Source organism: Rhipicephalus sanguineus, chromosome 1, assembly GCF_013339695.2.
Source record: "Rhipicephalus sanguineus isolate Rsan-2018 chromosome 1, BIME_Rsan_1.4, whole genome shotgun sequence".
NCBI classification, from domain to species: domain Eukaryota; kingdom Metazoa; phylum Arthropoda; class Arachnida; order Ixodida; family Ixodidae; genus Rhipicephalus; species Rhipicephalus sanguineus.
This window is the reverse complement of record NC_051176.1, coordinates 221,977,353-221,992,317: the sequence shown is the minus strand read 5'-3', so window position 1 is coordinate 221,992,317 and position 14,965 is coordinate 221,977,353. Positions and strand designations below refer to the sequence as shown.

Genomic DNA, 14,965 nt, shown 5'->3' with positions numbered 1-14,965 from the left:
ATAACCCCAGGTAGTCGAAATTTATGAGAGTCGCCACTACGGCGTCTCTTATAATGATACCGTGGTTTTGGGACGTTAAACCCCAACGATTATTATTATTGGTTTATAGCCTTGTTATGCAGACAAGAAAGAGGACAGACCCGCCGCGGTGGTCTAGTGGTTATGGTGTTTGACTGCTGATCCGAAGGTCGTGGGATTGAATCCCGGCCGCATTTAGATGGAGGCAAAATGCTACAGAGGCCTGTGTACCTTATAAGATTACTACTTGTGTCCGCCAGCGTGAGTTTTGCTTTGTGCCAGTGGATAATGCGCAAATCACGACAATTAGAGATTACGTTCCTTCCAGCGAAAAAAGAAAAAAAAAAGAAGAAAGAAAACTATTTTTTTTTACTTCGTGTCGCTCGCGCTGGCGCGTAATAGGTTATAATAACGTAGCTTGCTGGGCGGGTTGGTTCATAGTAACATTCGGATGCAAGTCCGGCGTTTGTCCTGTCTGGTTGTTCTCCGACGCTGTCTTCGTTGTTTCGCTGGTTTCCTTCCCCGAAGAGGTTATAATGTCAGGGTCAGGGAGCCTTGTTTCATTGTTATCCAACCTACTCCAGCCACATTGTTCATGCAGGAAGTAATAACTATATAGCTTCGCACAGGGCAGATTAACTTTACTTGACGTGACATGATGGGCGTGTCGTGATGACACCGAAAAATAACCTGCGTACATGCCAATGGATGGCGTAATTTCACGCGTACAGCTGGCGCCTTGTGTTCTACGTACAGAAAGAAGTAGCACGGTATTTGTGACACGCGCAGAAAACGCTTTCGAGAAAAGGCAAATGCTGTGCCTGCAGTTTAAAACGGATTTAAGCTCCGTGGATACAACAGTAGTTAGCCCGAACTCCGGAAATAGAAAATACTAAAAGGAGGAAAAGCGGCGCTTCCCTAGGGCTGACAACACTCTGAGCAGGTGTGCTGTAAAGGTGGAGTCTAAAGAACACGGTCTTGATCTAATAGCATCCGGGAAAAAAAGAAATGAAGTGAATAAACAGGACAAGGTAGAAACCTGACTGAACTTGGTCGGTTTTGTAGCGCTTTTGATTGCATTAAGACTCTGGTAGCTCTCTCTGCCCTAACGACGCACACGAGTACGCGGCAAAAAACAGCGTAGCTTGAGCGAGACACTTCATTAGAGTCGGCGCCAAGCGTAAGAACGGAATCAAAATTCGCTGGCAAGTCCAAAGTGTTTACAACGTCTCCCCGCTGCACCTGCGCTGCTCGAGAAGACGGGCTTAAGAAAACTAGAGTGCGGAACGTCTACGCTGTGAGCAGCGCGCCTTTATCCGCTGTTACTTTGGAGCAGCGGACCGACGCTAAATCCTCGCCGGTGTTCTAGCGCTGCTCCCTTGTGCCTTAGCGTTGGAAACGGCACGTGTGCGGATCCCGCTCTGCTCTTTATTTCTTTAGTTGCTTTTACGGCCTAATCTGCTTCCCACACTCTCCTGTCGTCAACAAGATGTTTTATATAGAACTCTGGTACGTGGCGTACACGCGGCGACACGGCTGAATTAGGCCGAGCTGATGGCCACTGCGCGCTGCCCGCAGCGTGGGCTAATGAAATGGGCAACCTTACACGGGCATATTTGTTTAAACTGTTTGGGCCAAGACATTATTCTTCCGACGTGGTAAACCAGTTGTTGTTCTGCGCCGCTTAAGCCTTGTACCCTGCGGTAAACTGCAAGCCAGTGATTCTAAGCGCCTGCGCCTGAGAAAATAACAGTCCTGCACATATGTCAGTATTACTGAGAGAACAATGTATAAAAGATACAAAAAAAGCTTTTAATGCCAGCTAGAGCAGCTAGACAGACTAAACCCCTGTCACGAGACTTCGTAGAAAAGTGATAGAAATAATAAAAATGCTAAAGCGTTAAAAAAGGATAGAGAAGAACAGCGATAACAAACACGAGGAAAAATACAAAAGAAAACACTATAAACCCGTATGAAAATGGTCATGTCCGGGAAATGTCCTTTCTGTTTCCCATTGACGTCCTACATGACCTTTATGGTTCCTCTTCCTTTTTGTGACCTGCAGGACGCTACTTTATGTTTACGAAACCCTTCCTCGGCCTATCGAAGGATTCCTTCTTGTCTCCTGTAGGATGTGTCCTTTATGTTTACGGCAGGATGTTACCTGGCAGCGAACTATATGTTACCTGCAGGAGCACCCGAGTTCATGAGTGGGTAGCATGTGGTAGTACAAACACATTTTTTGTCAGTGCCGTAGCCAGAGGGGGGTTTGGGGGTGCCGAAGCCCACCCCCAAAATTTTTGCATTATAACACACACACACATAAATATATATATATTTTTTTGGGGGGGAGGCTAGCCCCCCCCCCCCCGAAATTTTGATGGTTTTGATGATTTCGGGGGTATATATAATAAACACCCCCTCCATCAAAATTTCGGGGGGGGGGCGGCCTAGGCCCCCCCCCGAAAAAAGTCCTGGCTGTGGAAAAAACTAATATATATATATATATATATATATATATATATATATATATATATATATATATATATATATATATATATCAGGCCCGTAGCCAGGAATTTTTTTCGCGAGGGGGGGCCCACTTGATGAAAACCTTGACGTTTTCAGAAAGACACCTACTTCACCAAAATTTCGGGGAGGGGGGGGGGGGGGCCTGTGCCCCGTGCACGGGCCCCACCCCCCTGGCTATGGACCTGATTATATATATATATATATATATTTTTTTTTTTTTTGTCGTCGCACTGGATAAAAGTTGTATTTGATACTTTTTTAGTTTGACATAAGCGCAATCATTGCATAACAATCTCGCGTGTAGACATCTGCACTAATTGTATAACATTAATTCACGACACACGAACGTTTTGTGGCGATTAATAGCATCGTTGTTCATGTGTTCAAAATTTTTTCAAATTTCGCGCGCTTAGATTTCGATTTTTTTTCCGAGGTCAAGACATTGTACGCCTCAACTATTTATGTACATTATATTTACCTAATTTTTTTTAAATATTTGAAAGCGCGAATTCAGGTTTTTAGTTAGAAAGCGCGATGCGCAAATGCGGTATACGTCTGCGGGGCTGATACCACGTGATATCACTTCTTGTTTTGCGCTTGCTGCACGTCGCACGCCGCGTCGCGAAGGGCCGAGCAGGCCAAGTTTGAGTGAATTTTTCCCTTGTTTGAAGTGTGCTTGCGCCTTGTGCTCGTCCTGTGTGTTCTACCGGTGCTGCTTATTACGAGGAGCGAAGACCGGCTGCTTCATATCGTGGAGCACTCACCAGGTATGTACCACGTTGCTGCTGTCAGCGCTTGGTTAACACCGAGAGCGCGATAATAACGCCGTTAACCAAGTTTTTCTTAACCAGTAGACGATAAATGAGCTTTTATTAACGCAGCGAGCCTGTTTGTGTCTATCATTTCACCAGGATCAAGGCACGTTTGTGTGATTTTAAGCGCGGGCGAGCTTTTTCTTTTGTTTGACGCGTAAAGGAGAGTGCGCATGCGCGGCTGTGATTCGGCGGGGGATTTGAACAGAGTTGTGGCGGTGCCCTCCTCTGTCGGCAGTGGTGTTGGAGGGTGCCCCCGCTCGCGGTAAACTACTATTTTGGCTTAATAGATGGACGAAGACGGCGTTTGTTAGCTGTAAGCGTCGATCGTGCCTAAGGCGCGTATGCTTGGACCTGTTAGTAATTCATGCTCACTTTTTTAGCGTACTGAACACTTTTACGGCAGTTCCATAAGCTGCGCGTACTCTTTTCAATAGCTACAGGATCGTTATAATATCAATGTTTTGACTACTATCAGAGAGGTGTGTTTTCCTCCTTGCGGGTGGTCAAACGTGTGCATGTGTATGCATCCGCGCTGGCACGTATCTTTAAACTGCCGTGATACTCGGGTTGATGCGTGTCCGTGATCTTGAAATAGCATGTTGCTTCGTCTTAGGTACGGCTCGCGAAGCTTGAACTTACGCTTAGGTGTTCATACAGCCCGTTTCGTCAAATTCGGCCGATGTTTTCACCCGCAACATAGGTTGCCTGATGCGGCCGGCACCCGTGCGTGTTAAGCCGTACGTTAAACTTGAACTGTACTCCAGTGAATCCTTCATGTCTATTTGGGGCAGAATTGTTGCACCAAACAGTGCAAGCGCTAATTCGAGCATCAGTCCACGCGTTCGAGCACAACTTTTTTATTCTGCTTGTTTCTGTCGTGTTTGGCTTTTGTTATTTTGTTCTGGTTATTAAGAATTGTATGCGCCTCGCCCCACCTTGGCGTTAAAACTTCGCTAAACACTTACTTGTACAGGTACGAACATTATAAACAGCTTGTACCACCACCTCCAGTGACATTTTCTGATAGATGAAAAGCTTAACGGTCTATCGGATAAAGTAAATTCTCTAGGCATGCGCTACAGATGTTAAAAGGATCCGTGGTATGTGCAACATATGAATATCTTATTTATTGCTCATAACTCGCAATAATGTTATACATACATCACGGTATGCATGCATAAGTCATGCATGTGTTGCTGTTCAAATGTAAAATTAGACAATGTATTGTATCTGAGAACACAACAAATCTAGACTGTTTTTTCACGCTGTTGGCATTGAAACAATTATATAACTTCAGAAATAAGTTTCGCCGAATGTTTATTGTGTATTTGCTAAATTGTGGTCAATAGCTTCCAGGATTCTGGTTGCCAGAGATTGTTGCACAAGCCTGCATGCTTTATTGGGATGGCATGTGGTTCAAGATTGGTGCCTTGTAAGTCTTAGCATTTCCACCTTTTTCTCCACATGGCCATTAGACAGCCTGTGATGCATTAGTGAGGAGTATTGCTTTTTTAGCCAACCAGAATCATTGAAACTAATGACCGCAATTTAGCAGCACACAATAGTAGAGTGAAACCAATTTCTGACATTATATAATCATCCCAATGTGAGCAGCCTGAAGAAAGCTACGTTAGTTGTGTTTGCAAGCAGACATAATTTAATTTTAGCTGTTACCTGCAATGGATACATGATGAATGTGCATACTGTAATGTATGTGCAGTGCTGTTGTGCTTTTGTGCAATAAATAAAATATTCATATGGTGCATATTGCATTACATTCCCTTTAAGGAACACATCATATAAGTATCATAATATAGCTACAGGGATACAAATGTGCCTGTGTGAATGCATACTCACACATATGTTTGGCTAGCTGCAAGAACAGAATTTACTGATAGCAGCCAATGATATTACTCACGCACAGAACTTTCAATTACACGTGGTTGACACATACAGCAAACAGGGGGCATCTTTTCCTAAGAGCTGTACCTTTGCGTTAGTATGTGAGCAAGCTAAAATGGTAAGGTTAGATCCTCAACATCAAAAGCATAAAAAGTTCTTCCACAACACGTTTTTTATTGCATTTATTTCGCAGCATTCCCTTTATGTATTTCTCACTGAGTGGAGTCAGGTGCCACTAAATATGGTAGCCGTGCACTGCATCTGTACCCACACAGAACTAAGAACACAATTCCAGCATGATGGGAACATACTGTACGTTAAGCTCTTGTGAAACATTTCGTGACTACTCCTTCTGTCTTTATTTTAGGCTTCAGGGTACGAATGTACTGTAGAGAAAGCACACCCTAGCGCACCCTGCATTATGCAGGAACAATATTCAAGCATATTTTTTACACATCTGCGATGTGGAAATTCCATATTCTTTCATAAGGTTGCGACTGTGTTCACCAAGAATGCATCAAACAAGTTTTTCTTGTAACTTCTCTAGTTTGTGTACGTCCTGCTTGTTTTAAACTTATCTAAAACATATTGTTCCAGATAAGTTAAAAAAGAACGTGTGAGGAATTCAGCTTTGCTAACAGACACATGTGTCACTAAATTGTTATTTTGTTGTTTCCATTGCAGCCTATACGTGCTCCTTGTACAAAGCGAGTGTGAAAGAAATCCGGACAAGCCTGTCATCAACGCTGGCTCATGGACAAGTTCGTTGCTGATGTACAGCAGCTGCGCATGGCTTCTGTTTCCTGTACAAGGGAAACAACGGAGTGGGCACTTCAGCCACCTGTTTGCTGTATTCAAGTAGCTCACATGTAGAGGGTGTTCAAAATTAAGCTTTTTGTTTTTCTTATAAAAAAGTCCGCACTGTAAGTCACGTCAAAGCCACCTTTGCAGATAAGTTATTATCCAGGGGGACACAAAGTGGGACAATAATTATCGCTGTCAGCCATGCAATTATTTAAGATTTAATAATGAACTTTTTTAGTGACTGCAGCAAGCGGGCATGTATGAAGAAGTTTGAGCCAACTGCATTTTTACACGATTCCACTTGGAAGAATTCTTCTAGCATGTCTAGGCTCATTCAGATATCCTGCTGCAAAGTTTAATTCCGGCTTGCATCATTACACATGCAGGACCTTGAGCACTGGCACAAAGCTCCTCCCTGATGTGCCACGTTTAATGTTACAGCGTGTCGAAGGCATAGGCAAACATGATAGCGGTTACCCTTTTCCTGCCGGCTGGTGATAGCAAGCAGTGACGGCTTGTCACACCATGGAGTAATATTTTGCTGATCCTCACCGCCTCGCATCATGCAAACCACAGTTAAACTTTGCAGCGGGATATCTCACAGCACAGACATGCTAGAAGAATTCTTCCAAGTGGAACTGAGTAGAAACACGACTGCCTCCAACTTTTCATTACAAAGATGCCCGCTTGCTGTAGTCACTAAAAATTTCAATATTTAATCTTAGTTAATTGGGCGGCTGACAGCGGTAATGCCTTACTTTGTGTCCCCATGGATACATAACTTACCTGCAAAGTTGGTTTTCATGTTTTTCCCAGGGCTGAATTTTGATGCAACCATAAAGCACAATCCTGAATGTGTCAATGCTGCTTCCTTGGCTTTGTATTTTGTCTTTTCAAAATCTATTGAGTGAGCGGCTCTCTCGACTCGTGTGTCATGTTTTAATTCATATCTTATGTGCAGTTATCATTTTTAAAATTGAACTTTCAGTTTTGTGATAAGGCAGTAGTGCATCAATTCACTATTTTATTTTCACTTTAATATTCACCGTACATTTTATTGTAATATGCTTTTCTAATCATATTTCATTGTCTTCTGGAAATTAATTTCCTAAGTGCAATCATGTGATGTCCCGCTGTGATGCCTAATCATATTTAACTTTGTTAATGATAACTTACAGAAGGCATTCTGAAATATTGAAATGTAAGTCTCGGCATTGGGAGATGAATGGTGGCGACATTTTATAAGCTACACAGTTTTATCTGCTTGCTTTAGTTGTGTGAAGTATAATAGTAATAAGTGTTTGGATTTAACCACAATATGATTATGAGGGACGTCGTAGTGGAGGGCTCCTGAAATTTCGACCACCTGGGTTCTATAAGGTGCACCTAAATCTAAGTACACGGGCTTCAAGTATTTCTTCCTCGATCGAAAATGTGGCCACCAAGGCCGGGATTTGATCGTGTGACCTTCGGTTCAGCAGTCAAGGGCGACTTACAGTGTACTACTTTTGTGTGGGCTATAGTTTCTTGCTTCAAATTATGCATGCTAAGTATGGCATTTTGGTGCCAACCACGCATCTCTGGTAGTGCACTGATGTTGTGTTTGCCACATTCCTCATTTATTGCAATATTTTTTATTTGTGTATTTATTCTGAGTTTGTGGTGAAGTTATGATTGTTCCACTTCTTCCACTCTAGAAGGTTGCACACATTTGTAATTAACCCATGAAGCCCAACAAGTCACTCTGATACACTTGGGTGTGCAAAACTTATCTAAGTAGCCCATAGTGTTTATAATGCCTTGGAAAGTGCCTCTTGGTCATAAATTGCTGTCATGATGAGTTTCTTAAAACATTTGTTTTTGAGTTTTCCAGAAATGAATGTACTCTTCATTACCAAAAAAGATGCAGAACAAGTTAAAACTTTTAAAATGTTAATGATGTGTTCAGGCGTTATGGGGTTAAGGCTGATCTGTTAATCTTATTTTTCTTCAACCGCCGACATATGTACATTGCCAGTTTGAATATTGTCTATGAAGTGCTCTAAACTGTACAGTGTAAATGATAATAAATTATTAATATTGCAGAGTTTTGTATGCGTGTACATCCAAATTATAGCAGCCGTAATATGCTGCATCATACAGGCAATGAAATAGCCTCATTTCTGGTCTGCGTGAAGGGTGGCTACTTATAGGACACATACAGGACGGACACTTTGAGGAGACAGAAAGTCAGCGGCCAAATCGCGACATCTGGGAGACATAAAGGACGGTTACATATCGGATACATACAGGACGGTCACAAATGGGACACATACAGGACGGACACTTGGAGGACACAGAAAGTAAGCGGCCAAATCGCGACATCTGGGAGACATACAGGTTGTGTCCTCATGCTGCCTCGGGGAACCATACAGTACACTTCCAGGACATCACCATTTTCATGAGGGAAACCTTCATGCAAAATGCAGATGTACCCATTACGAAAAAAACAACACTTAGTGCAAACAGAGATAAACATTTTGGAGGACGCTTGAGCTTCGCCTTCAAGAGCAGAACGTGATAGCTTATCCGGCTTCGTTCGCATCGCCTTCTCAATCGCTAGACTGTCTTCGTTTCTCGGTTGGCACCTCAACCTTGCGGCAAAGAAAGGAACGTCTGTGCGCGTAACATTGGCCGTTCTTAGAATCGTAGTATGCCTACTGCAAGGGCTGTGGCGAAGTGCACACTACTTCGTATAATTCTTCCTTTCCCGAATTGGCGCCCACCGCGGTGGTGTAGCGTTTACTGTGCTCGACTGCTGACCCGAAGGTCGCGGGTTCGATTATGGCCGCGGCGGTCACATTTCGATGGAGGCGAAATGCTAGGGGCCCATGTACAGTGCCATGTCAGCGCACGTTAGAGAACACCAGATGGTCAAAATTTCCGGAGCCCTCCACTACGGCGTCCCTCATAAGCATATCGTGGTTTTGGGACATAAAACCCCAACAATTACTAGACAGATTTAGTTGGGCGTCCGCAGCTGCTCTGTGGACGCAGCCTGCCAGCCGTTTCCTATGGCAGGCTTGGTCCGTAAAGCTGTTGCGGACGCTCAACTAAATCTGTCCATTATTTCCGAAATGGCAACGTACCCACTACGCGTCCGTAAGGTAACACGCGCACTAGCACAGCTGCACGCTTTCCTAATGCTGTTTCTGCTGACGATGTCGATTAAAGCAAGGTGTGTGACCGAGCTATAGCTGGTATTCCATCGCTACGTCAACAGCGTGGGAGAGACACATGGACAAGGAACCAACAGCGCTAGCCCTCGTCGGTTCCCTGTCCTTGCGCCTCTCCCGCGCTGTTCACGTAGCGATGTGGATTAATTATGCCTGAGCGCTTTGTAGTTGATGGGCATTTACACTACCTACTTGTTGCGCAATTCACATGTTTTGACGCCTGGTGCGGTTCTGCGCTGCTGCCACGCAAAACGCGATAGTGTAACCGGACCGTGTTCGTATCGCCTTCCCAATCGCTAGCCTGCCTTCGCTTCTCGGTGGAGACCTGAACCGTGGCGCTAGGAAAGCCAAAGTGCCGACGCCATCCAACTCCTATCTTTATTTGCATCTACCTCGAATTTTCGCTCACGGACAACGCTGATTCCTCGCTCACAACCAAATTCGTCGCCGCCGCCGATACCGGAATTTCTGCGAAACAAGCTCTTTAACGCTACCGCGTTAGTTGTGCAAAAAAAGTTTAGCGGATATAATTGTATTAAGAAGAAGCGTTAGCCCGAGAGAGAGAGAGAGAGAGATAAGATCTTTAGCCCGAGTGCTCCTCTCTAAGCATGTGGGAAGGGATCAATTGTTTTTCTGGGCAACCACAGCACCAAATTTGATGAGGTTTGTTGCATTTAGAACAATACGCTAGTAATATTTCTTGGGGTTTTACGCACCAAAACCGCGATATGATTATGAGAGGCGCCGTGGTGGAGGGCTCCGGAAATTTCGACCACCCAGGATTCTTTGACACGCACCTAAATTTAGGCTCACGGGCCTCTGTAGCATTTGCCTCCATGGAAATGTGGCCGCCGCAACCGGTATTCAGTTACGCGACCTTCGGCTGAGCAGTCGAACACCATAACCACTTGTCCACCGCGGCGGGCTGAAGAATACGCTAAAACGTGCTGACTGCAGGAAGCGAAGCTTTTATTAAAGCGGTGTATTTTCATAACGATTGCTGATAATCACAAAATTTTAAAAGTGAAACTACCAAGTCTATTACTTCGTACGTCACGAATAAAAAAAATATCTCAATTCTCTTAAGTTTATACCTACATACATACAGCAGCTAAACTGGGACAAATTATTATACTATCCACCCCTTTGAGTCACAGCACCAATATGGGAGTACCACTTTTACAAAACCAATGCTTGCGTCGCGACAAAATAAAGGAATACTAAAATATAGAAGGAATTTGTCTGTTTTAGATGCCTTAATTAATGGAGTTTACACAACTACGATAGCTGTTTGTGCTGCAGCTTTCGGGAATTTTAAATTCGTACTTCGATTATTTTCGTACTTCACCACTTTTAAAAAATATTTGTGGAAAATCCCAACCCATAAATCAGAATTATGCTTTAAACTCTCTGAAAAAAAATAAATTTCTTGCTCTAAGTCTGCAAGTTACGTTCTAATCGGTTAGGGGGTTCTGTTTCATGAAAAGTTTTTTGCGTTTTACAAGAATTTTCTATAAGCGGTATGAGAGTTGGACCAGACCTTCTTCTAAATGACTGGGATCATGCAAGAAAGCCTGAAGCTCTTTGGTCGCGCGAAAGCCACGAGTAACCCCCTCCCCCTGAAACTATCACGCACTTCAAGGCGTCCATCGCGACGGAAGTTAAAAGAATTCTTTCAGTGAGTCCCTGGAAATCTATCAGACAGTTCCAACTGCCCTGGTGAACTATGGAAGCACGGTACGTTTCATCTAAAACGGAATAATATGTGAAGAATGAATAATGAGTCCACTAATGACAGCAACATTGATTTAAAATCGATACAACCACCCACGAGAACTACGTAGGGCCATGCTGCATGCGACAGTCCATATTCTGATCAACACTGCGAAATCACCAGTATGTATAACCTTTCCGGGTCACACACCACGGAGAAGGCTGGGGGCGCCACGCCAGGTAATACTAGACAAACAGCCGCTGTGTTACGTTGAGTGAAGTGCATACGAAGATGTAGATCCGAGGATTCACTCGGTAAGGCAGTAGATTAACTGGTTAAAATCGACCTCCATAAGTCGTGTATTCAAGATTAATATGCCATGACGATTCCCCGGCGGTCGCAATGAAGACTTGCAACTGAGCCTCAAGCAGTTTGAGTTGTCGCAACAGCGACGTGCGGTTTCACCATCGCATTATAAAGAGACGTGGCGGCGTAAGTGACGGCGAGTGGAAGTCGGTGATAGAGGTTCTATGTAAGTAAACCAACTAAGACGTCGTGGAACGCTATGCAAGAGGTCGCGATCAATATAAGTGCACAGTAAACTCTACTGAGAGGAAGGTTAAGGCGAATTGAGGTTACTTTCGTGTGAGCAAATGGCACTTCTCCAAAGGTCTCGCCGATCTTCGAATAAAACATGCCAGTTAAGCCCTCCATACTCCCCTCCTTCCACCTCCACACTTCCCCTTATATGAATATGGGCAGCACTTTACCACATACTCAAAGGCAGCTCCTGCGCCAATGGGAATGTAATCTGTTGCATTGGTGATAGAAGGAGTAGTTCTGATTTATAGCTTCAAATGTTTTACACAAATTCTTATTATTGTTAAGCCTAAAAGAAGGAAAGAAAGAATGAAAGACTATTAATGAAGTTAAGAAGTCGGCAATTCTAAACCGCAAATAGGCAACCCAATTCTTTAAACTGCATTCGTTAAACCACCTAAAGCATAAAATTTGTTCGATTAGGTGTACAGTTTACGTCAATTCATTGACGTGATATACAGTACATTTACAAAGGTCCGCCACATATATTAGTAACTTAGAGGTGGGCATAATAGATTTCTCATTTTGAATGCATTCTAAGTGCAGCTTACAGAATTGCGGTATCGTATTTCATTATTGACTTGCAGATTGTTAAACCTGATTGTTTTCTTCTTTGACATTTTGCAATTTTCAGTAATGCTTCCGAAGATAATGACGCCATTAATTAAAAAAAAAAAGATTGCAGCACGTCGTCCAACGCAAAGTGTTGTAATCAACGTACATATAGCGAAGCTTATATTCGCATCTTTCTCTTTAAGCCATTGTTCAGATGCGAAAGAAGTCACGTGTTTTCAGAGGCATGCTCCAGTCATTTTCCGTAACTATGACTCACACGATCTCGACGATAACTTATGAGCTAACATGTTTTCGTGGATTTCCTTAGTTGGGCTATATAACTGGTGTAGGTACCTCGGCAATAGTTCTTATGACACCTCGCATGTTCCCCTAACTGCGTGCACGTGTTTCCTCGTAAGAGTTGATAGTTTTATTGCAATTATATGGACACTCTCGGCGGATTTTTGTCGTCGCCGTTGTCGTCGCCATCATGTCCCGGATATGTATGTGTATGTATATATATAAAACAGGCAAAAAGAAAAATAAAGCAGAAGAAAAAAAATCCTGAAGTACCAGCGACCCCTCGCTCCCCAGCGCGCTGCGTTAGACAACTCATCCGCACGCCATGTATGGGCCGGCGAAATAGCGGCGAGCTATTTATGTTCACTATTTACCGCTGGGGGTACGCAGGTCTAGGAGAAGCCTGAGCGTGTTTTCTATCACGCAACGCTCCTACATTTTCTTTCCATTTGAAAACTGCCCTTGAGAAGCGCACGACAATGTGGCCCCTTTCTGTACCCACTCGTGATGTGGAACGAAAAAAAAAAAAGAACACCGGGCACACCTTGCGGCAGACGCCCACGTGTGGCAGGAGACGCAGAGGGGTTACTCCACGCGCCGCATTAAAAAAAATAGATTTCTAAGAGCGTTTGATTCTCTATTGTGGACATGCACTCTTGGCCAATCCCCCAGAGTGGTATGTGCCATAATTTTGTCGGAAGAAACCAACCAACCAACAAACAAACATTGTCGACACTTGCAGCACGGTGCTGCCCCGCCACGATGGTCTAGTGGTTATGGCACTCGACTGCTGACACGAAGGTCGCGGGATCGAATCCCGGCCACGGCGGCTGCATTTTCGATGGAGGCGGAAATGTTTGAGGCCCGTATACTTAGATTTAGGTGCACGTTAAAGAACCCCAGGTGGTCGAAATTTCCGGAGCCCTCCACTACGGCGTCCCTCATAATCATATCGTGGTTTTGGGACGTTAAAGCCCAGATATTATTATATTATTATGCAGCACGTTCCTCAAGAACAAAGACGTAACAACTGTGACAGTTAGTTTGCGCTTGTCCTGTGTATACCTGCGCGTTCATTGTGGGCGTCCTTCATTGTGCTTCAGCGGCGCGCTGCAGGTATCGAGCTGCTTGTCCTTCTTCGTGATGACATTCCAATTTCTTGCTATCGCATTCATTGCTTCGCTCTTGCGGGGAAGCTGTGACTTTTTTTCTGTCTTCCAGCTGTCGAGCAGTTTCTACTTCACTGTCGCTTCCATGAATACACCAGTTAATTCCCCCGTCTAAACAAATAATAAACATACAATAAGAATTGTTGGGGTTTTACGCGACAAAACCACGATATGATTATGAGCGACGCCGTAGTGGAGGGCTTCGGAAATTTTGACCATGTGGTTTTCTTTAACGTGCTCCTAAATCTAAGTACGCGGGGATCTAGCATTTCGCCTCCATGAAATGCGGCCGCCGCGGCCGGGATTAAATCCCGCGACCTTCGGGTCAGCAGTCGAGCACCAAAACCACTATAGACCAGAGTGGCCGCTCACAAATAATAAACAGCTTTTTTTTTCATTTTGCCTAAACACCGTTTAGGTACAGTAGCACACCAGTCAAGCAGTAAATGGCAGACAAATAGCAGAGCGTTAAGTTTTCGAATCTTCCTTCTCCTCGTGACACTACGGTTGCACTTGATAACGAAGCAGTAGTACGTCCCGATAACATTGAATCAACAACCACACAAAAGGAGGTTACAAAAGTGTGCAAATCGACCTCCATTAATTGTTCGTAATAATTAGGAAATCTATTTTGAACAGGGGGAACCCCTGGACAAATGTAAAGCGGATTTTAGTGGAGTGGCTTTGCCTTGGTTGTGAGTGTGCACTGCGCTGAAGGTGAGACACAGGTAGCAGTGGGGCATTTGTAGGGGTGTGCGAATAATATAAACTTAGACTGTCGAATCGAACCTGGTCCTATCTGATTCACTCTTAAATAGAACAGCAGCCGCTATGCGTAAATAGCAGTATTTTTGGTATCGTTTACTCATGTTTTTGAAATGTCAACAGCACCCAGAAGCACGAAATTCACGGAAAAGTACAATAAGCTCCATCCCGTTGGTCACAGTATAGTCATAAAACGTGTAAGCCTACGTAGTGCAGCAGCCTGTGTCCTTCGCACTGCATGAAGAATTCTGTGCTTGCGAATAATCTAATTATCTGTTCCTGATGCTTCTTCGGCAGTTTCAATGCTAAAACTATGAATACTAAAATCTTAACCACATTTTATGTTAACTGTGGAAACCGACGCTCGGTATTCGAAAACAACTCGAAAAGTATTCGACTGGATTCCCTTCTGGCACTATTCTACTCGTATTAGATTCGACCTCAAAAGACGATTGTGCACACAGCCCTACACATTTGGCATACCAGTACTTGCCGGACGCCTGTGTACTACAGCCTTCATGGTGACGAATGTACTGCCGATGCAAGAGATCTGGAAAGCCCTTGCTACAGGGGCGA

General features: G+C 44.0%; 1 long non-coding RNA gene across 1 annotated transcript; it reads left to right on the top strand.

Moving 5' to 3' along the window:
- Positions 1-3,277: 3,277 nt before the first annotated feature.
- Positions 3,278-8,155, top strand: LOC125760076 (uncharacterized). The gene is made up of 2 exons (XR_007417737.1): positions 3,278-3,317; positions 5,952-8,155. It is a non-coding gene; the product is annotated as an uncharacterized LOC125760076 (long non-coding RNA).
- Positions 8,156-14,965: the final 6,810 nt, after the last annotated feature.